We start from the raw sequence: 19,326 nt of genomic DNA, 5'->3' as shown, positions 1-19,326 counted from the left end.
ATGAACTAAGGTCCCTACTTCTACAGGGACTGAGGAATGATGTCATCACAAAGGATGAATTTTCTTTTTTAATGCAATCCAACCCCACGACCCCCATATTTTATTTCCTGCCTAAAATCCACAAGAGCCTGTCCAATCCACCAGGGAGACCAATCGTCGCCGGGATAGACTCCCTTACATCTAATCTATCTAAGTATGTGGATGTGTTTTTAAATCCGTATGTCAAAAAATTACCATCGTACCTCAAAGATACCACCATGGTCCTGAATGAAATCAAGAATGTGAAATGGAAAGAGTCATATATATGGATAACTATTGATGTCCAATCTCTATATACCTGTATCAAGCACGAAAAGGAAATTGAGGCAAGCAGAGAATATTTGGACAAAGACAACTCCCTCACCGAATCCCATAGGAATTTTATCTGTGATCTAATGAAATTCATTTTAAGCCGGAATTATTTTAAGTTTTTAGACAAATTTTATCTGCAACGGTGTGGCACCGCTATGGGGACCATTTTTGCCCCTAGTTTCGCTAATTTATTCATGGGACAATGGGAGGAGAAGCACATATACACCACACAGCACTTCAAGGAATCTATTGTCATGTATAAAAGATATATCGACGATATCCTGATCATATGGGAAGGGAGCGCCGAATTATTTATGGACTTTTTTAAACTTCTACAAATTAATGATTTTAACTTATCATTTACCTACAATTTGAATAAAGAGTCCATTGAATTCCTGGACCTGATTTTAACTGGAGAGGAAGAGGCAGTGTCTACAAAAAACTTCATAAAAGATGTTGATAAGAACAGCTACCTTCACTATAAGAGCAATCACTCTAAAAAATGGAAGAACAACATCCCTTACTCACAATTCCATAGAATAAAGAGGAACTGCCACAAAAACGAAGACTGTGAGGAACAATTTGGAACATACAGAAAAAGATTTGAGGAAAAACTCTATCCGAAAGCCATACTAGATGAAGCAGTCACCAAGACGAGAAACTTAGAGAGAGGGAATCTGCTGACATACAAGGAAAACACGGCAAAAAAGGAGTCGCTATCCTTTGTTACTACCTACAGTTCTCATGAACAGACTATTAGGACTTCATTAAGAACCCACTGGGACATACTCTTGATGGACCCCATCTTAAAACAGATCCTTCCACCCCAACCAGAACTTGTTTTCCGGAAATCACGCAATTTTAAAGACATTCTCGCGCCTAGCATGTTACGAGAAATCCCACCAGAGGGAAATTCTAGCTCTCTCCCCAAATGCGTCGCATCTTACAAGTGTGGACACTGTAACATCTGTAAGTTCCTCAATCCTAATAGAAAAATCTTCTGCAATACGGACGGCACTCAAGAATTCAAAATCAAAGAATTCATGAACTGTAATATTACATCTGTGATCTACTTGTTAGAATGTACATGCCACAAGAAATATGTGGGTAAAACAAAAAGAACTTTGAAAATTAGGATACAAGAACATGTACGAAGTATCAAAAACAAAGTAGAGACTCATCTGCTGTACAGACACTTTAAACTGAAACACAATTCCAATCCAGAAGAGATGACCTTTAAAGCCATCGAACACGTGACCAGTGGCGAAAGGGGCGGAGATTTGGCTAAGAAGCTCTCCCAAAGAGAGATGTTCTGGATATTCCAACTGAAAACTGCACACCCCATGGGCTTCAACGAGGGATATGAGATCGCCCCATTTTTATGAGAGAAGTACCCCCTTCAAAACTCTTCTGATTGCAGACAAGCTACTTCTTCCTTTTCCAAGCACGATTCACCTCATCAGAATTATTTTACTCCGACTATCACTATATGTAAAACACTGTATATAGTTTGCTAATGATCCTAATGAAAATCTTTAGTAGTATGTGCCTGACTAATTTCACTATATGGTACAGTCATACCGCACTGGTCTCACGCCCAATCCCGCCCGATCTTGGAAGCTAAGCAGTGTTGGGCCCAACCAGTACCAAGTGGGTAACCACTTGCGAAGATTGGGCACTGTATAAAAGCGAGCCTTGTCAGGCTCCTAGTAATAATAATATAATATGTATACACGTGTAAATCATCACTGCATAGAAGTTTATTATTATTATAATTAATTAAGTATATAATTAATCTCCACTATCAGTCATACACAGATGCACTTTCTATATATGTCACTAAGAATTAGTATATGACTGATTACTCTCACCATTTCACTAGTTTTAACCCTCCTCTATATAATCCCACACTATTCAGCACATATGCACATAATTAATGTCGGATGTCATTTTAAAATTATATATCTTCACCGACTATCACCACTCTTAAAACCATCCTCATTTTTATGCCTCTATGACGGGTACATTATAATACATTCCGCTATACCCTAAGCCCAAAAAGGGTTTAAAACATTCTGATATATGCTACAAAGCGACTAGTATAAATATAATATTGTATGGATTAACTCCACAATTACCCTATATTGTCCACCTTGATATGTAGGTAGAAACATCCTGTTTCTGCAGCAATTTCTATCTAGATTATTACCAGTCTCCCCCAATATAAACTATCAGGCTACAGTATAATAATAAAAAATCCTCTATTAAAATAGACACTAATATATGCATTTCTTTATTTTTACTTTTATATATGTGCGCTGTTTCCAAAATGGAATTCTGCACTGTTATATGCCCTGGATGTTAAAGACTTCAATAAGATGGCCGCCGCAATGATTGATAACCTGCCTCAGCCTATGCATAAACATAGATGATAATCCCGGCTGTCAAAGAATGAAATCCAGCACTGCTACACGTCCTAGATATCAAAGACTTCCATAAAATGGCCGCCGCGATGATTGACAACCCACCTTAGCCTATACACGCTACAGACGAGGATCCTGTCCGTGACAGGAAGTGACGCGACGACAAGAGCAGAAGCGGAGCAGAGGAATACAAGCACACTGATCCGCTGACCGGAAGCGTGGCGCAAACGCGCACGCGCAATAAGAAGATTCCTACAAAGGAAGTGGGGCGGAAGTGACGTCGGGCCCGTCCCCGGACTGTTTTAACATATATTGCACATTCTGAAACTCGTTTTTTCATTTTACTAAGTTCTCTGAGGTTATTATTCAGCTTACTACCATTTGCTTATGCTTATGTTAAAAAACTCACATGGAGTAATAGTATCAGTCCTTACAGGAAGTGATGTCACAATTATCCATTTCTAATTACATGTGCTATAAATAAGAGTGCCTGTCCAGTGGTCCCATACCCCTTGATGAAGTCTGAGTGACGAAACGCGTTGGGTGTACCTCTACTGACTCTCCACTTTTAAAAAGATAAGCAGCACTCTCTTATCCGATATTTTATTATTTATTGCCTTTTATTATATGTAATCTATCGAGTTTTTAGCTATCCTTTTACCTGTTATTAGTTAATAGCATATGTCCTCCGGCTTTTAACCCACCCTGATATTAATTATGGCCCTCATTCCGAGTCGTTCGCTCGGTAATTTTCTTCGCATCGCAGTGAAATTCCGCTTAGTACGCATGCGCAATATTCGCACTGCGACTGCGCCAAGTAATTTTACAATGAAGATAGTATTTTTACTCACGGCTTTTTCTTCGCTCTGGCGAACGTAGTGTGATTGACAGGAAATGGGTGTTACTGGGCGGAAACACGGCGTTTTCGGGGCGTGTGGATAAAAACGCTACCGTTTCCGGAAAAAACGCAGGAGTGGCCGGAGAAACGGGGGAGTGTCTGGGCGAACGCTGGGTGTGTTTATGACGTCAAACCAGGAACGACAAGCACTGAACTGAACGCAGATGCCGAGTAAGTCTGAAGCTACTCTGAAACTGCTAAGTAGTTTGTAATCGCAATATTGCGAATACATCGGTCGCAATTTTAAGAAGCTAAGATACACTCCCAGTAGGCGTAGGCTTAGCGTGAGCAACTCTGCTAAATTCGCCTTGCGAGCGATCAACTCGGAATGAGGGCCTATATTTGTTTTTTTTTTATTGTATAAATAAATGTATTGTTATTTTACACGTATCCAATAAGTCTCCTCATATATATCATATTTTACCAGACACTGTTGGTCGCTGAAACCCTTATCCCCCCTTTTTGCATATATATATATATATATATATAGCGAAGAGAATTTGGATTGGCACTCCTAGTATCATAAGCAGCTGCGCCGGTGCACTCTACCAAGCAATGGTTAGACAATACGGAAAAAAGGAAGCTGCACTCAGCATAATTAAATGAGCAAAAGTGTGTATTCAAAATCACACCATAAAGTCCCAACGTTTCGGGGCTTACATGCCCCTTTGTCAAGGTGTACAACACTGATATATTGTTGTACACCTTGACAAAGGGGCATGTGAGCCCCGAAACGTTGGGACTTTATGGTGTGATTTTGAATACACACTTTTGCTCATTTAATTATGCTGAGTGCCGCTTCCTTTTTTCCGTATTGTCTATATATATATATATATATATATATATATATATAAAAATAATTATTATGGTCCGGCACTCACATAGCCATGGACAACTTGATCTGGTGCCAGCATAAGTATAAGCGATGTAGATAATTTCCCCAAAGATGCGGCACTCAGGATACAGGCACAGCAGGACGATATGGTAGCAAACCTTCGGTCAACGTTTTAGTTTTATTTAACTGTTTTCAAGAGCCAAACAACAACACAATAATCTTACCTAAATACCCTCCACCATCACCACAAGCATGTCAAACAGCTGCTGCTGTTCCCCAGTCCGTCCGTTGTTGATGACGTCATGACGCCTCCGTCGCGTCCCGTGACGTCAATACGCCGCACACTACGTGACCCGTCACCGCATCTGTTGCCAAGCAACCATAGTAAGCAAAGAGATTTACAGTTTCCTCGATTCTATCTTCATCATATTAACAGTTGTTAAATCAACAATTTTAAATCCAACTTATCCTGATATACGGAAGCAGTAAGGTCACCAATCACCGCAGACAAAATAATATAGAATTAAATCTATCTTTCACTATATCATATGGTGATGGCTAAGAGTAAGTATGTTTATCACAAAAAGTGCATAGTGCTTTGATTAAATAGACATACAGTATAGTTATACTCCCAGAAATTCATAGCATATTTTATAATTTATAATAAATTATGGAAACTATTTCAATGCAAATCAACATCACGAGGGACCTCATGTCTGTGGGCTCTCAGATAGTGCCACATTATATTATAAAAAGCAAGCAAACGAAATTGATTCATTAAGCCCCTTAGGGGCTACAACATCCAGTTTAGAAATCCGATATGTTTCCCTTTGTAAAAATTTTTTTACTACGATTTGCCACCACGACTATTAGGAGAAACCTGGTCAATCATTCTATATCGCAGGGTGGTTAATGGAGGCTTTTTTTCGGAGGGTGGCTAATATATATATATTAGTCCCGATGAACTTCCAGTTTTATATATATTTTGTGGAACATGCAAATTTTTCCACAAAATTGCAAGTTTTCAGCCTCTACCAAAAATCGCAAGGGAAAAATCACAATCCAGAGGTTTTCCCATTGAAAACAATCAAAACCGCAAATGTAATAGGGTGCGATATTTCCACTTGCACACAAAACATTACCAAAAATCGCCAGAATGATAGACCATGTTCAGACTGGCGATTTAGCCAGAAGCATGCACAGATCAGTGAAATCCGTGCATGCTCCTGACCGTAAAAGTAAAGAAATAGTTAAAAATAAAAAGACGTGCAGGTCCCCCCCAAAAGCATAACCAGCCCCGGGCTCTTTGAGCCGGTCCTGGTTGCAATAATATGGGGGAAAAATTGAGTAGGGGTTCTCCATATTTAAACAACCAGCACCTGGCTCTTGGGACTGTTCCTGGTTCCAAAAATATGGGGGACAAAAGAAGTAGGGGTCACATGTATTTTTAAAACCAGCATGGGGCTCCACTATCCAGGGAGGTGATGCCGCAGCCGGGGGACACTTTTATATAGGTCCCTGCGGCCGCAGCATCACACTCCCTAACTAGTCACACCTGACCGAGGTTCCCTGGGGAGTGGAGACCCCTAAAATAAAGGGGCACCCCCCTCCAGGCACCCAAGGGCCAGGGATGAAGTCTGAGGCTGTCCCCACCATCCATAGGCTGTGGATGGTGGGCTTATAGCCATAAATGTGTAAAAAAAAAAAAAAAGAATTAAATAAATATTGTCTTTTGCTGTGGAATTACAGGTCCCACAAAGCCTCCCCCTGCATGCTGGTACTTGGAGAACCACATACTGGGTATGGTAGTTTATTGAAATGTGCTATTTAATAAAGGGTATTGTAACCAAATAACAACAAGCTCTCAATTTAAGTGCGTAAATGTGGTATAAAGAGGATTAATTCAAATTAATATTATTAATAATAATAATTATAAATTAACTAAATTTGCATTAAATTAATATAATGAACCTTCTGCAAGTCAAAGATATCTTTGAGGAACAGAATAACTTGATCCTAATTTTAAAATAATTTTAACATGATTACAGGCATTTAAAAATATGGGTGGTCTTCAGTATGCCGGCGGTCGGGCTCCCGACGACCAGCATACCGGCGCCGGGAGCCCGACAGCCGGCATACCGACACTTATTCTCCCTCGTGGGGGGTCCACGACCCCCCCGGAGGGGAGAACAAAATAGTGTGGTGCGCGTAGCGTGGCGAGCGCAGCGAGCCCGCTAGGGGCTCATTTGCGCTCGCCACACTGTCGGTAAGCCGCCGGTCGGGCTCCCGGTGCCGGTATGCTGGTCGCCGGGAGCCCGGCCGCCGGCATATCATAGCGAACCCTAAAAATATATTGTTAACTGCCGCGTGTTTGCTGCCAATTTCTGTCGCTTAGCTTAGTCATCCAGCTACCTCGGTGCAACCTTTTAGCATAAACTGGATAAAAACAATATTGTGAGCTGTGAGGTGTTCAGAATAGACTGGAAATGAGTGGAAATTAATGTTATTGAGGTTAATAATACTGTAGGATCAAAAACACCCCCATATTCTGTTATGTTTGCTGTTTTTATGCTTTAAAAAAAAAACTGATCCAAAACCAAAACCGCCAGGGCGGTTGTAGCAAAACCAATACAGATCCAAAACACGAAGGTGATCCAGATCCAAAACCAAAATACAAATCCCGAAAAATGACCCGGCGCTCACCCCTAATATTATATATATATATATATATATATATATATATATATATATATGTATATATATATATCCCAACACAGAGCAAATAAGAGATTACAATCCTGTAACCACGCCAAGGAGCTGAGCAGGCTGTAAAGTAGTGCTGGACAAATTCAGCAGAGCTGCTCTGAGTCTACTTTGCCTAAGCAGCTCTGGATCTGAACAAAGTCACAGGAGCTTCACTTCACTGCAGTGTGAAGTCTCATGGGATTTGACATTATCATCTTGTGAGACTTCACACTGCAGTGAGTAAGTGAAGTTTCTCGGTGGCGGTAGTTGTAATGGAACAGCGGAGCTGCAGAGGAGGACCGGAGAAGGGGACTGGTAAATGCTGTACTCCTACAGTACTCCATTTTTTTTTATTAGCCGTTGTGGGTGCCCTGGAGCAACTGCCCCTTCCACCCCGCTGATAATCTGGCTCTGTGCTGCTCCCAGTTATAGACAGACATGGGGCTTTTCGATAGAACAATGGCTTGTTTTGAAAACCACTTACATTGTTGACACAAAAGGAAGGATTTGATTTAGTAATAGTCGGGTGGAGCGCTCCCAATGTGCAGTGGTTCCATGCCGTGGGACAATACAGCTGTGCTGGTAGAGTGGAGAAGTAGGTGGGTAAAGGATTAATTAGTGGCTAGAAACATCCTTTTATTCCATACTGGCTCACAATAAATTCAGGATGTAAAAAACAAAAGACAAATCATTTGTTTTAGTGGATTCATTTAATTTTCTCCAGTAATCATTAATATTGAAAATCTAATGTGCACAGAAAAATATAACAAAGATTTTCAACATCTTTAGAACAGTGCATGAATAAACCGATTCACATACAATAAAGTAAGTCTGCAGAACTGTCTTTGCTCAGTTAGAGAAGTATCCTCTCCTACTGTAGGGCTGTAACTAGGTGTGTGCGGAAGGGGGCACCATACATAGTGCTGCAGGGTAGGGGGCGCTGGGGCGGCACTTGTTAATTATCTGTTTTAATTACTCTCACTTGCAGCTTCCCCCATATTTGAAGCCCAGCATCTCCTGACTGCCTGTCTCCTACCCCCACCCCCTCTGTCGCTATTACTATAAAACATTCATGAACTCAACTTGAGATTTCTTTATTATTCAGTCACACTGTCCTTTATTACATTTCAAGATGCTCACATATCCGGGATTCAAACCCATTGCCTGTGGAATTGCAGTCAGACAATCCATTCATTCAGCTATCTGTCCTGGCATATAAAGCTAGATAATTCTAACTATTTGAAGCTTACCTTGCACTTTGTGAAAAAATATAAGCATTGCGGCTTAGCAGATCTACTGTATGTAGCATGTGGCTGCACACTACATAGATCGGCTCAATTGCTGATTTTTTTTTTTTACAAAGTTCAAGTAGCTACATATAGTTCTCATAGTGTTCATGCAGGATCAAATAGCTCAATGAGTAGGGGGTTTGATTCCTGGGTATGGCAGTATATTGAAATGTGCTATTTAATAAAGGGTATTGTAACCAAATAACAACGAGATCTCAAGTTAAGTGCGTAAATGTGGTATAAAGAGGATTTGCATCCAAATCCATCTTCTTGCAGTGGTCTATAAATGTGTGTGTATTATATATATATATATATATATACCAGCTGAATACCCGTGCTTCGCTACGGAATTTACAGAAAAATGCCAATCTGTGTCAGGCTGCACCTCTGGGCGTTCCCGGATTGATGCTGTCAAATGCTGGTTCTGAGGAGAATAATCCGCCTCCTTCTCTGCCCATCCCCCCTCTGATGCTGCCCTGCTCAGTGCTGTAAATGATGGGACGTCAGGCCAAGCTCCGCCCGCTGTATGTTAAATATGTTAGGTTTGCAGGCTGACCCTATGTCAAAGGGCCCTAGGTCTCCTTGCTTAGCTTCGAAACGAAAGTATGCCTCTGCCCCCACCCGTCTGTGCCTCTGCCCCTACCCCTGTATGCATCTGCCCTTACCCATAGGTGCCTCCAATCCTACCTGTATGCCTATGCCCCCTACCCATGTGTGCCTCTGCCCCTACCTGTGGGTGCCCCTGCCTTTACACGTGGGTGTCTCTGCCCCTACCCATGGGTGCCTCTGCCCTTACACGTGGGTGCCTCTGCCCCTACCCGTGGGTGCCTCTGCCCTTACCCGTGGGTGCCTCTGCCCCCTCACCCGTGGGTGCCTCTGCCCCTACCCGTGGGTGCCTCTGCCCCTACCCGTGGGTGCCTCTGTGTAAATTGCTCCAGGCATTCCAGAGTTGTGCCGAGAACTATGGATTTTTACATGTCACCCCCTGCCCACCCCCACCCCTAGGGGTGCTAGGGGTGTCTTACCCCCACAGTATTGTTTTCCACATTGTAAGTCATATGCGTACCAAGTTTGGTGTAAATTGCTCCAGGCATTCAAGAGTTAGCTAAAAAATGATGGATTTTTACATGTTACCCTCTGCCCACCCAGTGGCGAGTTCCCCACGTGCCTTGGGGCGGCACTTGCTATGGGTTGGCACTTGCTATGGGGTGGCACTCCTGCCTGATAAGTGCCAGGTGATTCTTTTTTTTCATAATTACGACTTTTACATATTTTATTTAGCAAATGTAGGGGGTGGAGACAATAGGCAGCAAATTTTGGTCCAGAAGTTGGTAGTGGGTTGAGGCCGGCGCTGCTCAAGGCAACCGGACTGGCACCCGAAATGAATGGGGCAATGACATGATTGGGAGGGGGGGGCGATTAATAATAATGTGCCTAGGGGCAGCTTGACCCCTAAATCTGCCCCTGTTCCCACCCCCACCCCTAGGAGTGCTAGGAGTGTCTTACCCCCACAGTATTTGTTCCCCAGATTGTAAGTCATACTGTATGTGTACCAGGTTTGGTGTAAATTGCTCCAGGCATTCCAGAGTTATGCTGGAACATGCACACACACATATACGTTCATATATATATATTATATATATATATATATATATTTGTAAATTAAACCGCACAAACACCAAGTATTTTCTATTAACCCGTGGGTGCTCAGTTAGCACAATTGAATACACAATAGTCCTGACCATGAGGCTCCATTCCGGGGCTATGGTTAGGAAGAACCAGCACTCCATACTGCAAATTGAGGTAGCTTTTAATATCCTTGTTCCTTAGACAAGTCACATATGAGCAAACATGAACTATATACAGCTACTTATCAGCCTTGAAGTTCGACATAACCTGGGGAATACAATCCTGCCCAGGGGTGACTCCCAACAGCCGTTTCGGGCAACGCCGTCATCAGGGGAGAATCCAACATACTAATCACATATGCATCCTTATCTACCCTTACTAATTACCCCCACACTTTGATCATCTGTTGTGTGATGCTCCGAACCTTCCCGCCACCAAACTTACCACTCGTGCTCCACGGCCGTCCGCATCCCCGGGGGGGGGCATCACGATGACGTCACTGGCGCGCGGCTCTTGTGATAATGTCCCCGCGTTGCTAGGCAACCCGTGGTGAGCCTCCTATCAGCACTATCCACCGCTGTGTCCGCCCCCGCCGTCATCACACTGTGACAACACTAATATAGTTGTCCGTCCCGCCGATAAAGGCGGGGGGATAGTGATATTAAATAGAACTGATTATGTAAGGGAAGTTATGAGACAGCTGGCAGATGAGACGTGCTATAAGAAACTTACATTCGACCCCACTGATAAATTTAAGAGAGAAATAGATTCTGTGATTAACCTAGGTTTAACTAATGGCTGGAATTATGATCAAACTGTGAACTTTCTTACACAGGACTACCCAAGGATTCCGCTCTTGTATATCCTGCCTAAGGTTCACAAGAGCCTGGTGGATCCTCCGGGTAGGCCCATCATTTCCTCCAATGGTTCATTGGGCCAGCCCCTGTCCCAATTTGTGGATTACTACCTTCAACCGGTAGTACAGAATACTCCATATTTCATAAAGGACACATCAGATTTTATCACCAAATTAAATGGTTGTGGGCCCCCACCATGTGATAGTTTACTGGTGACTCTTGATGTCACCAGTCTATACACCAGTATTAAGCATTGCGAGGGGGTAGAGGCAGTGAGACAGGCGATCACCACCAGCCCACATTATTCAGGTCCACCGGTAGACTTTCTTCTTTTGTTGATTGAATTAATTTTTAAGAAACCAACAGATAAAAACACACTTTTGTTGGCATCAAGTTTCCACCCGCAGCCTTTGAAGAAGGGACTGCCATTTTCTCAATTAATGAGAGTAGCACGTATTACATCTGACGTCACAAAGTTACCTGAGGCTCTGGCAAAGATGGGACAGACCTTCATTGATCGGGGCTATGGCCGACAAGAAGTACAGCAGGCCATCACAAGATGCTTAGAACAGAAGCGTGAGGACCTACTGCTACCTCGTAAGAGGGACAAGGAAGTGGACCGGTTGGCACGTATGCCATCACTTCTGGGTTGGTTAAGAAGTCAATATTAAAGCATTGGCACATTTTGCGAACTGATCCGGCGCTGAGCGGAGTATGTGAGAGGACTCCATTGTTTAGTTACAAGAGGAGCAAGAACCTCAAGGAACATATAGCATACTCCGATATTAGCCCGAGAGTAGTAATCAATGCAGGGTGGCTCAATTTACAAGTAGGATCATACAAGTGCGGCTCTTGCGCCAATTGCTGTTATATGATGACAGGGAAGAAATTTGTTCATCCAACCAGGGGTGATACAGTATATACACACTGCGGCACAGAATGACGTGCGAGACGAAATTTGTCACATATGCCATCGTATGTCTTTGCAAAAAATTGTATGTCGGCAAGACAATACGCATGCTCAAGGAGCGAACGTCCATGCATCGATCCTCGATCAAGAAGGCTATAGTAAAAATAGAACCAAGCACTCCCCCGGTAGCTAAACATTTGGCTTTGAGTGGACATACTGTGAAAGACTTCAAATGTATACCTCTGGACCATATCCAGCCCTAGAGGAGAGGTGGTGACAGAGGCAAGATCCTGCTAAGGCAAGAAAGTAGATGGATTTATCAACTGAAATCACTTGCTCCAGAAGGTCTAAATGAGGAGTTTCTGTTGACACCCTACTTATAGGCTAGCTGTATGGTCGGTACTTTGATTGATCCGGGTCCGGTATAATGAAGTGACCAGTGTACTGTATACAGCTGATTATATATTATATAAGATTTTCATGATGCACTGTTGTGTTTTTATAGATGTTATGTTTATTTAGTATAATGGATATGTCGTGAATTGGTACCAGAGTTGCACAGTGGCAACCAATATCGTTGTGTTATCTGTGACTATACTAGATACAAATATATTGCAGTGCACCTATGGTCCAATTCAGACAGTGTACACACACTCCGATTTACTCTTGTCACTAATGGTTTAGGATGGGGCTAATAGATAGAATATCAAAATCAATGCCCTTGTTTCATGTGGTGTGTGGGAGTATATGGTAGTTTGTGGATTTTATGTGGTTTCTTTTTACTTGTGATATGATAGCACTGGTCCTTTCCGTAACACCGACAAGGGGGAGCGTGTCCTCATTGCTAAGCAACAAGAGGAGGTAACCTCCAGAGTCACTGTTTACATATGTGACGCTCCACGTCGTATTTAGCGTGCCTGTTGCCTGGCATCGTGGGTGCCGCCGCCGCATCACAGCGTGATGCCGGCGGGGGCGGACACAGTGGTGCATAGTGCTGATAGGAGGCTCACCACGGGTTGCCTAGCAACGCGGTGACATTATCACGAGCGTCGCGCGCCAGTGACGTCATCGTGATGCGCCCCGGGGATGCGGACGGCCGTGGAGCACGAGTGGTAAGTTTGGTGGCAGGAAGGTTCGGAGCATCACACAACAGGTGATCAAAGTGTGGGGGTAATTAGTAAGGGTAGATAAGGATGCATATGTGATTAGTATGTTGGATTCTCCCCTGATGACGGCGTTGCCCGAAACGGCTGTTAGGAGTCACCCCTGGGAAGGATTGTATTCTACCGGTGGACCTGACTAATGTGGGCTGGTGGTGATCGCCTGTCTCACTGCCTCTACCCCCTCGCAATGCTTAATACTGGTGTATAGACTGGTGACATCAAGAGTCACCAGTAAACTATCACATGGTGGGGGCCCACAACCATTTAATTTGGTGATAAAATCTGATGTGTCCTTTATGAAATATGGAGTATTCTGTACTACCGGTTGAAGGTAGTAATCCACAAATTGGGACAGGGGCTGGCCCAATGAACCATTGGAGGAAATGATGGGCCTACCCGGAGGATCCACCAGGCTCTTGTGAACCTTAGGCAGGATATACAAGAGCGGAATCCTTGGGTAGTCCTGTGTAAGAAAGTTCACAGTTTGATCATTAATCCAGCCATTAGTTAAACCTAGGTTAATCACAGAATCTATTTCTCTCTTAAATTTATCAGTGGGGTCGAATGTAAGTTTCTTATAGCACGTCTCATCTGCCAGCTGTCTCATAACTTCCCTTACATAATCAGTTCTATTTAATATCACTATCCCCCCGCCTTTATCGGCGGGACGGACAACTATATTAGTGTTGTCACAGTGTGATGACGGCGGGGGCGGACACAGCGGTGGATAGTACTGATAGGAGGCTCACCACGGGTTGCCTAGCAACGCGGGGACATTATCACAAGAGCCGCGCGCCAGTGACGTCATCGTGATGCCCCCCCCGGGGATGCGGACGGCCGTGGAGCACGAGTGGTAAGTTTGGTGGCGGGAAGGTTCGGAGCATCACACAACAGATGATCAAAGTGTGGGGGTAATTAGTAAGGGTAGATAAGGATGCATATGTGATTAGTATGTTGGATTCTCCCCTGATGACGGGGTTGCCCGAAACGGCTGTTGGGAGTCACCCCTGGGCAGGATTGTATTCCCCAGGTTATGTCGAACTTCAAGGCTGATAAGTAGCTGTATATAGTTCATGTTTGCTCATATGTGACTTGTCTAAGGAACAAGGATATTAAAAGCTACCTCAATTAGCAGTATGGAGTGATGGTTCTTCCTAACCATAGCCCCGGCTTGAGCCTCATGGTCAGGACTATTGTGTATATATATGTATATATGTATATACACAGTGCATCCGGATTCTCAGCGCTTCACACTTTTTCCACATTTTGTTATGTAACAGCCTTATTTCAAAATGGAATAAATAATTTTTTCCCCTCAAAATTCTACACACAATACCCCATAATGACAATGTGAAAAAAGTTTTTTTAAGATTTTTGCAAATTTATTAAAAATAAAAAATAAGATTTTACTCACCGGTAAATCTATTTCTCGTAGTCCGTAGTGGATGCTGGGAACTCCGAAAGGACCATGGGGAATAGCGGCTCCGCAGGAGACTGGGCACAACTAAAGAAAGCTTTTAGGTCACCTGGTGTGCACTGGCTCCTCCCACTATGACCCTCCTCCAAGCCTCAGTTAGGACACTGTGCCCGGACGAGCTGACATAATAAGGAAGGATTTTAAATCCCGGGTAAGACTCCTACCAGCCACACCAATCACACCGTATAACTCGTGATACTATACCCAGTTTAACAGTATGAAAACAACTGAGCCTCTCAACAGATGGCTCAACAATAACCCTTTAGTTAACAATAACTATGTACAAGTATTGCAGACAATCCGCACTTGGGATGGGCGCCCAGCATCCACTACGGACTACGAGAAATAGATTTACCGGTGAGTAAAATCTTATTTTCTCTGACGTCCTAGTGGATGCTGGGAACTCCGTAAGGACCATGGGGATTATACCAAAGCTCCCAAACGGGCGGGAGAGTGCGGATGACTCTGCAGCACCGAATGAGAGAACTCAAGGTCCTCCTCAGCCAGGGTATCAAATTTGTAGAATTTTGCAAACGTGTTTGCCCCTGACCAAGTAGCAGCTCGGCAAAGTTGTAAAGCCGAGACCCCTCGGGCAGCCGCCCAAGATGAGCCCACCTTCCTTGTGGAATGGGCTTTTACTGATTTAGGATGCGGCAGTCCAGCCGCAGAATGCGCCAGCTGAATTGTGCTACAAATCCAGCGAGCAATAGTCTGCTTAGAAGCAGGAGCACCCAGTTTGTTGGGTGCATACAGGATAAATAGCGAGTCAGTTTTCCTGACTCTAGCCGTCCTGGAAACATAAATTTTCAAGGCCCTGACTACGTCCAGTAACTTGGAATCCTCCAAGTCCCTAGTAGCCGCAGGCACCACAATAGGTTGGTTCAAGTGAAAAGCTGAGACCATCTTAGGGAGAAACTGAGGACGAGTCCTCAATTCCGCCCTATCCATATTGAAAATCAGATAAGGGCTTTTACATGACAAAGCTGCCAATTCTGACACACGCCTGGCTGAAGCCAAGGCCAATAACATGACCACTTTCCACGTGAGATATTTTAGATCCACGGTTTTAAGTGGCTCAAACCAATGTGATTTTAAGAAACTCAACACCACGTTGAGATCCCAAGGTGCCACTGGAGGCACAAACGGGGGCTGAATATGCAGCACTCCTTTCACAAACGTCTGAACTTCAGGTAGTGAAGCTAGTTCTTTCTGGAAGAAAATCGACAGAGCCGAGATCTGTACCTTAATGGAGCCTAATTTCAGGCCCATAGTCACTCCTGCTTGTAGGAAATGCAGAAATCGACCTAGTTGAAATTCCTCTGTTGGGGCCTTTTTGGCCTCACACCAAGCAACATATTTCCGCCATATGCGGTGATAATGCTTTGCAGTTACATCTTTCCTGGCTTTAATCAGCGTAGGAATGACTTCCTCCGGAATGCCCTTTTCCTTCAGGATCCGGCGTTCAACCGCCATGCCGTCAAACGCAGCCGCGGTAAGTCTTAGAACAGACAGGGCCCCTGCTGCAGCAGGTCCTGTCTGAGCGGCAGAGGCCATGGGTCCTCTGAGATCATCTCTTGAAGTTCCGGGTACCACGCTCGTCTTGGCCAATCCGGAACCACAAATATTGTTCTTACTCATCATTTTCTTATTATTCTCAGTACCCTTGGTATGAGAGGCAGAGGAGGGAACACATAAACTGACTGGTACACCCACGGTGTCACTAGAGCGTCCACAGCTATCGCCTGAGGGTCCCTAGACCTGGCGCAATATCTCTCTAGTTCTTTGTTTAGGCGGGACGCCATCATGTCCACCTGTGGCCGTTCCCATCGATTTACAATCAGCGTGAAGACTTCTGGATGAAGTCCCCACTCTCCCGGGTGGAGGTCGTGCCTGCTGAGAAAGTCTGCTTCCCAGTTGTCCACTCCCGGAATGAACACTGCTGACAGTGCTAGTACGTGATTTTCCGCCCATCGGAGAATCCTTGTGGCTTCTGCCATTGCCATCCTGCTTCTTGTGCCGCCCTGTCGATTTACATGGGCGACTGCCGTGATGTTGTCTGACTGGATCAGTACCGGCTGGTGTAGAAGCAGGGATTTTGCCTGACTTAGGGCATTGTAAATGGCCCTTAGTTCCAGAATATTTATGTGTAGGGAAGTCTCCTGACTCGACCATAGTCCTTGGAAGTTTCTTCCCTGTGTGACTGCCCCCCAGCCTCGAAGGCTGGCATCCGTGGTCACCAGGACCCAGTCCTGTATGCCGAATCTGCGGCCCTCTAGAAGATGAGCACTCTGCAGCCACCACAGCAGAGACACCCTGGTTCTTGGAGACAGGGTTATTAGGCGATGCATCTGAAGATGCGATCCGGACCATTGGTCCAACAGGTCCCACTGAAAGATTCTGGCATGGAACCTGCCGAAAGGAATTGCTTCGTAAGAAGCCACCATCTTTCCCAGGACCCGCGTGCAGTGATGCACCGATACCTGTTTTGGTTTCAGGAGGTCTCTGACTAGAGATGACAGCTCCTTGGCTTTCTCCTCCGGGAGAAACACTTTTTTCTGGACTGTATCCAGAATCATACCCAGGAACAGTAGACGTGTCGTCGGAACCAGCTGTGATTTTGGAATATTCAGAATCCAACCGTGCTGGTGTAGCACCTCCTGAGATAGTGCTACTCCCACCAATAACTGCTCCTTGGACCTCGCCTTTATTAGGAGATCGTCCAAGTACGGGATAATTAAAACTCCCTTTCTTCGAAGGAGTATCATCATTTCCGCCATTACCTTGGTAAACACCCTCGGTGCCGTGGAGAGTCCAAACGGCAGCGTCTGGAATTGGTAATGGCAATCCTGTACCACAAATCTGAGGTACTCCTGGTGAGGATAGTAAATGGGGACATGCAGGTAAGCATCCTTGATGTCCAGGGATACCATGTAATCCCCCTCGTCCAGGCTTGCAATAACCGCCCTGAGCGATTCCATCTTGAACTTGAATTTTTTTATGTATGTGTTCAAGGATTTCAAATTTAAAATGGGTCTCACCGAACCGTCCGGTTTCGGTACCACAAACAGTGTGGAATAGTAACCCCGTCCTTTTTGAAGTAGGGGCACCTTGATTATCACCTGCTGGGAATACAGCTTGTGAATTGCCGCTAGCACAGCCTCCCTGTCTGAAGGAGTAATCGGCAAGGCAGATTTTAGGAACCGGTGGGGTGGAGACGCCTCGAATTCCAGTTTGTACCCTTGAGATACTATTTGCAGGATCCAGGGATCCACCTGTGAGCGAGCCCACTGATCACTGAAATTTTTGAGGCGGCCCCCCACCGTACCTGGCTCCGCCTGTGGAGCCCCACCGTCATGCGGCGGACTTGGAAGAAGCGGGGGAGGACTTTTGCTCCTGGGAACCTGCTGTTTGTTGCAGCCTGTTTCCCCTACCTCTGCCTCTGGACAGAAAAGACCCGCCTTTTCCACGCCTGTTTTTCTGAGTCCGAAAGGACTGTACCTGATAAAACGGCGCCTTTTTAGGCTGTGAGGGAACATGGGGTAAAAATGCTGACTTCCCAGCAGTTGCTGTGGAAACTAGGTCCGAGAGACCATCCCCAAATAACTCCTCACCCTTATAAGGCAAAACTTCCATGTGCCTTTTTGAATCTGCATCCCCTGTCCACTGGCGAGTCCATAAGCCTCTCCTAGCAGAAATGGACAATGCACTTATTTTAGATGCCAGCCGGCAGATCTCCCTCTGTGCATCTCTCATGTATAAGACTGAGTCTTTTATATGCTCTATGGTTAGCAGAATAGTGTCCCTGTCTAGGGTGTCAATATTTTCTGACAGGGAATCTGACCACGCAGCGGCAGCACTGCACATCCATGCTGACGCAATAGCTGGTCTAAGTATAATGCCTGAGTGTGTATATACAGACTTCAGGATCGCCTCCTGCTTTCTATCAGCAGGTTCCTTGAGGGCGGCCGTATCCGGAGACGGTAGTGCCACCTTTTTAGACAAACGTGTGAGCGCTTTATCCACCCTAGGGGGTGTCTCCCAACGTGACCTATCCGCTGGCGGGAAAGGGAACGCCATTAGTAACTTCTTAGAGATTACCAATCTTTTATCAGGGAAAGCCCACGCTTCTTCACACACTTCATTTAATTCTTCTGACGGGGGAAAAAATAAGATTTTACTCACCGGTAAATCTATTTCTCGTAGTCCGTAGTGGATGCTGGGAACTCCGAAAGGACCATGGGGAATAGCGGCTCCGCAGGAGACTGCGCACAACTAAAGAAAGCTTTTAGGTCACCTGGTGTGCACTGGCTCCTCCCACTATGACCCTCCTCCAAGCCTCAGTTAGGACACTTTGCCCGGACGAGCTGACATAATAAGGAAGGATTTTGAATCCCGGGTAAGACTCTTACCAGCCACACCAATCACACCGTATAACTCGTGATACTATACCCAGTTTAACAGTATGAAAACAACTGAGCCTCTCAACAGAGGGCTCAACAATAACCCTTTAGTTAACAATAACTATGTAGAAGTATTGCAGACAATCCGCACTTGGGACGGGCACCCAGCATCCACTACGGACTACGAGAAATAGATTTACCGGTGAGTAAAATCCTATTTTCTCTGACGTCCTAGTGGATGCTGGGAACTCCGAAAGGACCATGGGGATTATACCAAAGCTCCCAAACGGGCGGGAGAGTGCGGATGACTCTGCAGCACCGAATGAGAGAACTCAAGGTCCTCCTCAGC

General features: G+C 44.8%; 1 pseudogene; it reads left to right on the top strand.

Moving 5' to 3' along the window:
• The first annotated feature begins 1,918 nt into the window (after window positions 1–1,918).
• Window positions 1,919–2,038, top strand: LOC134968357 (5S ribosomal RNA; annotated as a pseudogene).
• The last annotated feature ends 17,288 nt before the right edge of the window (window positions 2,039–19,326 follow it).

Source organism: Pseudophryne corroboree, chromosome 10 (genome assembly GCF_028390025.1).
Source record: "Pseudophryne corroboree isolate aPseCor3 chromosome 10, aPseCor3.hap2, whole genome shotgun sequence".
In the NCBI taxonomy this organism is placed as follows: domain Eukaryota; kingdom Metazoa; phylum Chordata; class Amphibia; order Anura; family Myobatrachidae; genus Pseudophryne; species Pseudophryne corroboree.
Note: the sequence above shows the minus strand (reverse complement) of the source record. Positions and strands in the feature narration are given on the sequence as shown.